The sequence below is a fragment of the Papaver somniferum genome, chromosome 6 (assembly GCF_003573695.1).
Source record: "Papaver somniferum cultivar HN1 chromosome 6, ASM357369v1, whole genome shotgun sequence".
In the NCBI taxonomy this organism is placed as follows: Eukaryota; Viridiplantae; Streptophyta; class Magnoliopsida; order Ranunculales; family Papaveraceae; genus Papaver; species Papaver somniferum.
The window spans coordinates 21,200,951-21,212,911 of record NC_039363.1 but is presented as its reverse complement, the minus strand read 5'-3'; positions in this window follow the sequence as shown (position 1 = coordinate 21,212,911).

The following is an 11,961-nucleotide window of genomic DNA, read 5'->3' as shown; positions in this document are numbered from 1 at the left end:
CAACAAACTGAAATAAATATAAAACCAACAAAAATGGAACTGGTATAATCAGATCTAATAACGAAATGAACAAACAATCTGATTATTCATCTATATCTAGTAAAATAATCAACAAATTAGACACGGAGATAAAAGACGAAATCAAATACAACCACGATTAGATCGTGAAAAACCTAATATAAACATTGCAACAAAGAAATTTTCATCTGATTTTGTAGAAGCGAGAGATATTGAAGAAGACCATAAATCGAGAGAGTCTTATTTCAGTATCGAAGATATGTACTTATGAATCAAACAACAACAAGTGATAAAACTAAGAACAAAACAGAATCAAAAGCAATTTGTATCAGTATTCAACATATGTACTGTTGGATAATACCCCTGAAACAACAAACAAGCACGATTTTGATAAAATCAAGAAGCGAAAACAACAAGATTATCAAATCGAAATTTCAAATATGTTAAAAACATCATAATCTAGCCAAACAATTAAATAATTACGATCAAGATTCATAAAAGACAAACTAAAACAAAAATAAATGCAAAAAACAAACAAAAACCGAAAGAAGAAGGTGAAAACGTAATTAAAACGATCTGATCTTCACATATTCAATTGAAAAAAAAACAACAACAGCAGAAAGAGATATTACATAACATACCTGTAAATCTTCAAAGAGATCTTCATAAAAACTCTAGCTCGTAATCCAAAAGCAGGAGCAAAATTTGAGAAGATGAAGAAAGAGAGGAGGAGAGCGGAAAAAAAATTTCCTCCGCAACAAGATGAAAAAAATGGTGATTTTTTTTAAGAAACATATATGTATTATCAGGGAATGGGTAGTTTGGGTATTTTTAAAAGTGGATTATGACATCCTGCACGTGTACCGGACCAGGGGATAAAAATTTTGGTCCAATTTCCTCTTTTTCTTTTTATTATGGACCTCTGGTTACTGGGCTTTAGTGGGTGGACCTGCTACTAACTAAGACTACCATAATAGTACCTATTGGTAATTCCTACTTTTGAGAATACCCCATATTGGTTTTTTATAATCTCTTCTTCTACTTTTGTTTTCTAGGGTTTAGAAACATGATTCTTTTCTTTATTCTTGTGATGAACTCCATGAACCTGTGTAGCTAATTATCTTTTGGTTAAGGAATAAGTTGGATTTCCAAACATGGGTTGTCCTCAATAAATTAGTTTTGTCTCATGTTTTATCGATTATGATTCGCTAGAAACATCGCCATGTATGATTGATTGTTAGTTTTGTCAAGTTGCAAATTGGTAGAACTCGTAATCATATCTATTGCTAGTTTAGGGTTTGTTATACGTAAACGTGATACACCTTGAATACAAGTAGCATAATTGTGAATATTGATTATAGTGATACATCCTAGTAGTCACAAGTGGATCATAACCTTTGTTAAATCGGATTAGTGCTTTTACACGTTCGATTGCTTTGATTGGCCTGATTTCATAGAACTTAATGCATCTAGGGAATTAAACTTGATTAGTGCTTTTACACGTTAGGTTGTTCTCTAAGATAGAATTCATATTCGCATATTTTAATGTGTTTGTTGACGACAAGAGGAGATTTGCGGGATATATTTGCGATCAAGTTATCCTATGGCCTTTGATAAAAGAGAGATTAAATATCAATTCTAGTTATTGTTAAAGAGCATGTTTGTGAATGAAGATGAATCCTTAACCAATATCTGTTCTATTTGATTTGCGTGTTTATTTCTTTATTTGCTTTTATTTTATCTTAATTTATAAAAATCAGAAAACTCCCCCATTTGTTTATATAAGAAACCGAAACATATTGACAACCTAGTCCTCTCTGTGGGAACGATCCTTTCTTGCCCTTGCTATATTATATATTTTGAGTAGTGAGAAAGTGTAATTTATTTTTGACGCATACGACAAGGATCAAATTTTGGCGCCGTTGCCGGGGAGGCAGTGGTTATCACTTGTTTTTGGTTTCTTATTTTTTGTTTTGTTTTTATTTTCATTTTTCTTATTTTCTGGTTTTTGACATAGTTTTGAGAACTCTTGTTTCAGGTACCATTTTATATGGACGGAGCATATTGGAACAATGGATACGGTTATCAACCTCAACAAAATTATGAGAACTATCACCCTTGCGGAGAATAAAATCAAAACCAATCATTTGGTTATAGTAAATATTCTACGTACCCTTTGAGTTATTCTCATACATATCAACCTTCTTATGGTAGGTATGTAAGTGAGCAACCACAAGGAGGGGAGACTAGTTGTAAACCTATTCATATTTCTTCTAGTTTGGTAGATGAGATGCAACAATTTATGGTCAGCATGGAGTCGGTTTGTAGACAACCAAGGATGGAGCCAGTTTCATCGATAGAATATGCTGATAGTATGTTTGGCCCAATTTCTGATCGTAGTTATGATCATTCACCCATTCAAAGGAAGATAATTGGCCTAGCAATACTGAAGTAAGTGATTCTACTTTTTCCTTGTCGAACGAGCTTTACCAACAAATGGAACACTATTTTCAAAATTTGGATGGATCACTCCAAGAGCTTCAAAAAGGTGTTTCAAATTTAAGACAAGGCATTGAAGAATACAAAGAGGACATGCAAAATTCTGCGAAAGACCAATCTTTGGGAAGTGGTAGCCAATCTTATGTTAGCTATGATAATGACGATGACTATGCAAAAACATCGCTTGAACCAATTTATGGTGACATCCTCGAGGAGTGTACAATGGAGTCTTTTTGCGATCAAGGTGAAGATGAAAATGAATGTGATGACACTAGTGTAGCTTACTCGAGCATTGATCTTTATAACGATCAAGAACCTATTCAAAAGGTAGAGTTTGAGGATGATGCAATGAGTGTTCTAAAAATGTTCCTTATGGTGAGACTTGAATCCGCAGTGGAGTATGTACCTTGCAACAAAGAGGAGTGTGTTGAGAATGAAACCGATATGACCAATATTGTGGAAGACCCAATTGAGCTTGCAAATGATTGTAATGAAGATGTTGATGCCGAGATTTTGGTTAAGGCAGAAACGGACGAAGAATGGTTGCAAGGTTTGATAGAGGACCATGATATACAAGAGGTGAATAGTTCACTTGAATTTTTCAAGGATGAAGAGGATTCCGTGTTACAAGAGATTGTGCGAGGTTTTTCTAACCCTTTGCATATTGATTCTCCTCCTTTACCTCTTATTGTCTTGAATATATGTGCTTCGAGAATATTGTTAAATGACTTTGTTTCTCGATATCCGCCATTAGAAACATTTGATTCTCATACTATGAATGTTTGCAAAGAAAAAACCATAGAAGTTCTTGATCTCTATGTTCTTTATACACTTCCAAGTGTAGAAAAGAATAAGTGTGGAGGAAACTTCTATGGGGCGATAGCTTCACTTCTGTTTTCTCGTACTAATATTTGTGTGAAGCTAGTGTTTTCAAAACAGGTTCTATGGGAGGATCCCCAAATTTTCATATTGTTGGTGTATGGGGAATTCGTCTTGCAAGGATATGTCGGGATGACGACTTTAAACCAAGCGCTAAGTGGGAGGCGACCCACCGGTTTTGTATCTTTTTCTTTTTCTTTTTATTTTAAGCATTTTATCTTTATTTTTGCATATCATTTGCGGAATTTACCAACTTGAACTTTACTTTGAGTGACTAAATTTACATTGAGGACAATGTAAAGTTTAAGTGTGGGGGAGCATTTATATGTTTGTATAGTTTGCTTGATGCCTTTAATGAAAAAAAAAATGCTTTATAAGCTCTCAAATCTAGAAACTTGCGCCTTTAGGATGACACTACCAATATAAGTGGATGGAACCATCTTGATAGCAGGAGTTGAGGAACCCATTAACTAAAGAGACGAACATAACTCAAGTGTTAGAAATAACATGATAGTTGTTACCATATCTCGGAATGTCACTATATCACGTTCTATTTTTATTTTTCCATATTTATCTATTGTTTCTGTAAGTTATTTGGTGGGTCACTAACATCGAGTTGTTATTTGCTAGGATGAAATAGAGTAATTGAGTTACTACAAAAAAAAAAGATTGACACTTTGATAGCAATATGTGTGTGTTCTCCCTGTCTCCGTCGCCTAAACAAGCGTGGAACGCGGGATCCAAGGGAATTACCATGTAATCTGCTGAGAAGAATCATGCGCTTGGATCCAAAATATCCAATCATGTTGTCGATTCAAAAAATAAAGTTTGAAAAAAAAGAAAAGAAAAAGAAAAAAAAATATTATATGCCAGTGAATTGATCTAGAATTAAGTTTTTCGACCCTGGTTCCCTTGTATATGCTAGCTGTGTTGATATTAGAATTCAGACCAGTATCTCAATCCAATAGGATTTTTAGGTTTGTTTTGGCAGTGACCTTCAGACAGATATGGGAAACACCGATCACTTGTCAACATTCGCAAACATCCATCTCTATATCCATCTTCTTAATCTATTCATGTGTGATTGTGGTTAGTTATATTCCGAGTATTGTGGTTTGTTCCACTTTCTGTATAGAGCTTTATTTATTTATATATTAATATGGATCCGCAAGGTACCTTCTCCTGTAGTCATTTTAGATTCGTTCATAAAGTTGTCACAGGTAGCCGGAGTTGAACATATAGGTTTTGTAGGTAGACCTCTTGTAAACCTTCACGAGACTATAACTCGTCAACTAGGGACACCTAGGGGTTTAAAGGCTTGTTATTTATGCTAAGAGTAACCGTAGCCTCGACGAGACGGAGTTACTACAAAAAAAAAAAACCTAGATCGAGTTGTTATTACTATAGATACTAGGATTGCAGGTAGAGGGAAAATACACGGAGGACAAGTTCAAGAAAAACTTAGATCGGAAAAGAATTTATGCATTGACGGAGAAGTTGTTTGGATGGGATGAAAAGAAGACGTATGTCCTCTTTGTGATGGGAAAGAAGTACCCAAAGGAAGAGTTTAAACTTATTGAGATTAGAAAGATGTATGCGGGTTCACTTGAGAAAGACGGAGACAATGAACTACTCTCTGATTTTGAAGTTCGTGCGACGGCAGACGCATACTTGTTGTATGTCCTTGCTTCGGTTATATTTCCCGATAGCAAAGGAAATAGAGTCAGTGTCAACCTTCTTCAACTTTTGGATCCCTTGGAGGAGGTGAGTAAGTATTCGTGGGGGACTGCCATAGTAGCACATTTGAACCCTCAGCTAGCAAAGGCATCCCGAGAAAGAACTTCTCAAATGAATGAGAATTTGGCTTTACTTCAGGTAATTTGAGTTATCAAATTTGTTCGTTGTTCGTAATATTTGTTGTTCTATATTTTTAGATTTAACATTATTTTTATTGTTTTGATGTTGTTTCAGGTGTGGATTTACGAGCATTTCCCCTCATTGACCAAAGGCGATGGAGACATCCAATTGCAGCCAACATGGAACAATACTAAACCAAGAGGAACCCGATATACGTACACTGGAAGTCAGGATAAGGAGGAAGCGCAAAAGTTGAAGTTGCTAGCCATGCGCCAAAAATTGGACAACATGACAGCCGAAGAGGTAACCTTTGATCCTTACGAGTAAGATAGAGTTGTACGATTGCAAGATCTTGCATATTACCATGGCCCTCTGTTTTACCCTTATGGATACTCAATGTACAATCCGCATAGAGTAATGCGTCAGCTTGGGTATATGCAAGATTCACCCGATGAGGATTATGTACCACCTTTCAAATATAAATTAAAGAAATGCAAGGCGGACAAAAAGGCGTTGGTTGTTGCTTACGAACCTGAGCCTAAGACTGAGCATTGGAATAATAGGCATTTGGCTACTAGTAGGGTAGAAATCTCTTGGTGGGAGCATGTTAATGAAGGTCACGGGTTAACCGATGATTACATGCCATGGTATGAAGGCTTCTCCCACGGTCGAGTGATAAGGATTGATCAGATTACGGGTAGGAGGAGCAACAAAGCATCTTCTGCTGCTTCTACAGCCGACACTAGAGATGACTCTTCTATTCTTAAGCTTGTGGTAAGTACTTATTTTTCGAATTATGTTAATCATTTACATACAATTTTAATTATGTTAATCTTAATCGGTATTTGAATGCAAATAGAGGGAACGTGTGAAGATTTTTATGAAGTCATTTTGTTGCGAAGCCGACGAAGGAGAAGTGATAGAACCTGAGCAAAGTTGCATGTATGCTGAGTACTGCTAACACATTGAAAATCCACAAGCAAAGAAAATGTTCGCTGATCTGGAAAAGCAATGTAAGAGGACAAGGAGAACAGCTAGCCAACTAACATAAGAACGTGCTCAAAAGGGAGATGGTGATGATCAAGGTAGTGGAGAAGAAGGTGGTTCTCAAAGGGGAAGTCCTGGACAAGGTCCTTCAAAGAAAATTCGGACATCATCAAGTCAGGGAAGTCAGAGAGGTCGAGGCGGAGGTCGAGGTGGTAGTAGTGGGTGAGAAGAACTTATGTCTAGAACTTTAAAGTGTATGGTTTAACATCTACAACTTATGTCTTTTAGTATTGTCGACTTTAACTTACGTCTTTATTAGATACAACTATTTTCTGTAGTTCGTACTATCTGTATCTTGTGTGGGTTGGGCTTCCTAACAATTTAGCATGTTGTTTAGAAGTTGTTGTGATTATATGAATGTTCAAATGATGTGAAAATGTGGAAAGTATGACAACTTGTTGTTTGAGTCGGCAGCAAATGTTTTGCAGATCAACGACTCTAATTATGAGAATTAGAGTCGTCAGCAAATGTTTTGCAGAGCAACGACTCAATACCTGTGGAAATAAATTCAGTGTTAGAGTCGTCAAGACATGTTTTGCGGACCAACGACTCACTCGTAGACCAAACAACCTCTCTGTCTGATTTTATTCAAGGGTCGTTAACACTTATATGAACGGTGAATGACTCTCTACTGACGACCCATTGGTTAAATTAACGACTTCTTTCTATAACTATGTAGCTCCTCTGTCTAAAACTTTTTAAGGCTTGTCAAGGAAAAAACAAAGTTTAAGTCGTCATTATACTACCTATATAAAGGCTAACAACCCTTACTTGAAACTTGGAAATAGTGGCATAGGAATAAATTATTACGCTACAGTTGATCTAAATAAATTTCATCTTTTCAACTAATTACATGTTATTCCTTTTCCTTGTGCGAGAGGCAACTACCATTGCCGCTTCGATGTGATAAATCAGTCATCCATCACTTTCAATCATCCTAAATCAGTCACCCATCACTTTCAAACACTAAAAATGGCTCCAACTCCATTCAATAATCTAGAAGATGTTGCTATTGTTAGAGTACACACCACTCTCACAAAGCACTTCGTTGAGGAAGCGCAATGGGTGTCCAGTAACAAAGACCCAACAAGAGGGCCTTACCTTGTGCATGATCAAAACACCAATGCTTGGTGGAAACATGTGTTTAAGGTTTTTAAAGAACTAAACGGAAATCGTTATAGGAGGACGCTCCCGCAGATAAGGGAAAGGTACGCTTATTTATACAATGAATGCGTATTGCTGAGAAACGAATTGAAAGCTCGTAAGGACGCCATGCCAAAGGAAAACCGCATGAGTAGAGTAAGTTTGTGAATCAATAAGCCGTTCATCAAAAAATTATTTATTTGGTTATGATCATTCAACAACACTAACTTATTAAAATTATTGTTTTTCCAGTGTTCTTTGGGTCGGACCCAATACGAATTAAGGTACAGCCATGAGTTTTTGCACGAGGACTGCTACACTCTTTTGGAGGAAGTTGAATGGCAATTCACCCAATATAATTAATCTCGTATACATTTTCTAGCGCAAGGTATTGAACTATTTTATGTCTTTTCCTTATATTTTATTTCATAGTACATGTATGTTTTTTTTCCAATTCAATAATACTAGTTCAACCATAAATATTCCAAACAAGGGTCGTCATGGACATAAATAAAAAATGACGACTCTTCACAAATCATCTTTTCGATCCCAAGTGTCGTCAACCAATATTTTGCAGGTTGCCGACACCATATAGAATCGTTAACCAATCTTTTGCAGATTAACTACTTTTGTGACAGAAATATGAGCATTATACAAGTGTCGTCAATCTGCTAAAACGTGAATTGCCGACACTTTAAGATCATTTGACGACTCCAAACATAAACTAACGACTCCAGACTAACATATATACATCATTCTGCTAAGTTTTCTTCTAAAGTCGTTCAGTTCTATATGTCCAACCTGACGATGTAATATAGAGACTCTAAGAGTCGTTTAGTTGTAAATGTAACATATTAACGACTCAAGATACAACTAGCATTTATTGGGGAATTGAACTCTACCAAATGTGGTTGAGGCAGTTGGCTCGTTCAATTCTATAAATACAGACCCATATCTCACCTCTTCCTTACCAACACCATAATTATCAACCTTCTCTTCTCCTTCTCATTTATTCATCATCCAAGAGGAAAAGAAGAGAAACACCATGACTCCCTACACTTCCGAAGAGAATTGTGTCATTACAAGAGCTTGGAAAACAGTCACAAACCACTTTGAAAGTCTAGACAAAGACATTGATGAAACATCGGATGCTTGGTGGAACCGCGTATTCATCGTTTTTGTGGCGTTGGACGGAAATCGCAACTCAAGGTCTTTGAAACAAGTCAAGGAATGCTTCAAGGAAATAAAATTCGAGTGTGATGTTTTGAAAAGAGAATTTACGGCCGTAAGGGAAGCCTTTCCGGATATGCTGAGTGCTATAAGAGTAAGTACTTAAACAAGAGGTAAAACTTATGAAAAGCTTTGATCGATACTAACTAAGTATGTTTGCGTTTGTCTTTTCAGATGAACAAGGCGTATGGATACTACGTGTTGCTTCGTGGGAAAAAGTTTGAGTTACATGATTTCTACTTTATCTTCAATGGAACCATGTATAGTTACATGCTTTATGATTGAGTGTAGAAGTGCATCGTTATCATGTATTGTATTTAACCCTATGAAAGATGTATGATTTTTAAGATTCAATGAAATGTTGCTATGAAATCAGAAATTATTAAAAAAAAAAAGTTTGAGTCGTCAATTTTTTCAGACGTACGGAACAACGACTCTCAGTTAATATGAAAAGGTCGTCCGTTTATAGTAATGCTAAACTAACGACCCTTATAGTGAAAGCTACAGAGAGTAAAAGGTTTTTTAGTCGTTGGGTCATAAATATATTGAGTTAACGACTATAGATGACCTAAAATATGGAGTCGTCATCTTTTTCAAACTAGATTAACGATTTTTCATAACTGCAGATTGGAGTCGTCAATTGTTTCAAACTTGGTTGACGATTTTCCATAACCTGCATATTGGAGTCGTATATTTGTGTGCTAAGTCACTAACGACTCATAAGGGTCGTTCATTTATTATACACTCGACCTAACGACTCTCACACTGACCTGCTGCATAGTGACCATGAATCGACCACTTGGAGCACCATTCATGCGATTTGAAGAGTATATGAAGTTTGCCTGATTGTTTTGAGCTCCGGGTTCTTCATATGGAGAATTGGTTCCTTCATTTTGAGCAATATGATCTTCATTTGCATCATTTATCAAAGCTTCCTCTATTAACATCTCTTCATCCAACATCCAATCCATAGGATTAGTTGAGACAATCTCACCATCAACACAATCATGTATGTTGTTTGAATCTTCACCTACATCATTTCCTCCATTAGAATCACTCATTTCAAATAACCTAAATTTTCCCCCAACACTCACTTTCTTTCTCTCTTCAACACAAAAACACAATTTTCCAATTATCAAAATTTATTCCTTAAATCAGATTTTAATCTAACTAATCTAATTACCAATTAATTAACTTAATTTAATTACTAATTACCACTAATGATTAGGGGTAGTTTACCCATTTAAAAAAATGAGATAAGAGATAACCCCCAATTACTATTTTATGACCTTTTTTTGTCCTGTAGCTAGGGGCCCCAATTATTTTCCAGGGCCCCCAATTTAGCGGTGTTAAACTAGAGCTTGAAGTGGTGAAAAAGTTCATTCAGGCAATTACCTGAACATGTTTTGTGCATAACATGGTGGTGTTGTCATCACTCAAGGAATCATCCCCTGTACTCTCCATTTCCCTGCAAATTCAAACCCATAGCAAGCCAGGACCATACTATGCATCAAACACCAAAACAATTCAGTTTCTCATCCATTCAACTGATCTTTACAGCTTCAAATCCAACAAAATTAGTCACAGCAAACGCCACAATCTTGAATCAGTTCTGCCGCTCCTTTCTAAGTTCTTCATTAACAAATTCAGCTCATACCCAATTCTTGCAAGCAAAATCAGCTCCGAATCGAACCTATGTCAGCCTGCAATCTGAGCTTTAACCTTCTTTGTTTAAGCACTTTCCCTTGCTCCAATGTTCACCCAGACTGTACATTCGAACCAGCTTTTCCTTGTTGATTTCAGTCCATAACCACCACTGAAGCTCTTGTCTCTGTATCTCTTCTATTCCTTACTCGAATAACAACAATGACAATCCAATTTCAGTTGAAATTTCGAGTTAAAATGCAACTCAAATCTACCCCAAAACACCAGCAGACCCGACCACTTTTCAGTCTTCTTATTCGTTCCAAGTATTGAGCCAACTCTTGAGATTGAGATAAAGTCAGTGTATTTCATCCCATTTTATCACCCTAACGCAAGACAGTATTAAAATCCCCTAAAGTCATCCATCTAAAACCAGAAATACATGAAATAGCTTCCAATTCTGTCAAAGTTGCTGACAAATAGCATGATTAGGACTCCCATAGACTGTAGACAAAATCCAAGGCTGAGAATATGGGGGAAAATTAACCATTGAGACCACAACGTGAGTAGACCAATGCGAGTAAGAAGAACAACTGATATCTTAATGGATTCCGCAACAACCACCTCCCACCCGAAAAACCAACTGGATCAACAACAAAAACTTTGCTATAACCTAACTTATTCACAATCCCAGCCATTGTTCTTCAAAAGCTCTAGTTTCTACAATAGCCATTATCACCGGATAATGATTACGAATAATGTCTCTAGCAACTCGAACAAAAGAGGGACTACAAGTACCACGACTATTCCAGAGAATGATCTTCATTTGAAGGTTCGGAAGAGGGAAAAGGTTTGGATAACAAGGGTGATTCAACTAATCCAACAATTTGTGTTGAATCAACATCATCGTTTGCTCTAGAACTATTGGTGGATCCTGAAACATTGAAATCAGCCTCATTCGAGAAAACTGATGGTCGAGCATATCCAGATGCCATCGAGCAATTATCTCCAGTTGAAATGACAGCATATTCTTAGGAACCCAAATGAGAGCTGGGGTCTCTACTAGAGGTGGCATATAAACTTCTATGATCTTGCTTTCTTGCCAACTTCTTGAGTCCCATCTTGGACTGGGACGTGTCTCTAGTTGGTTTAGTATAAGGAGTTCTTTTTGAGTAAGTGACATGGAAAGATGATGAAGTTCTTGAATAGGGTATAGAGGGATAGGGATTACTGTTCTAACACCCATAGAGGAATCAAGTGGAGTGAAACCGATTGAAGAAGGCGACGATGAAGAAACAAAGTTTCCTCTCTCGATTGACGCAGCATTTCCAATTGACCACGTTGCAGGAGAAGATGTTGTTCCACTGCATCCTCCCCCGAATAAATATCGCGTCTGCACCTGTTGAAATCGACCACGCTGCAGGAGAAGATGTTGTTCCAATGCATCCTCCCCAAATAAACATTGCGTTTGCACATGTTAAAATCTTGATTCAGTTCCTTAACCATCCAAGATTCCGTAAAAAAGGTTGATTGAAGCCTCCCGTGAAGAGAATGGATAGAGGAGGAATCAACATTAGGGTTGATTGAAGAAACCAAGGAGGGACAGGAAGAAGTTAAGAGTGAAAAAGAAGAGACTATAGGGGG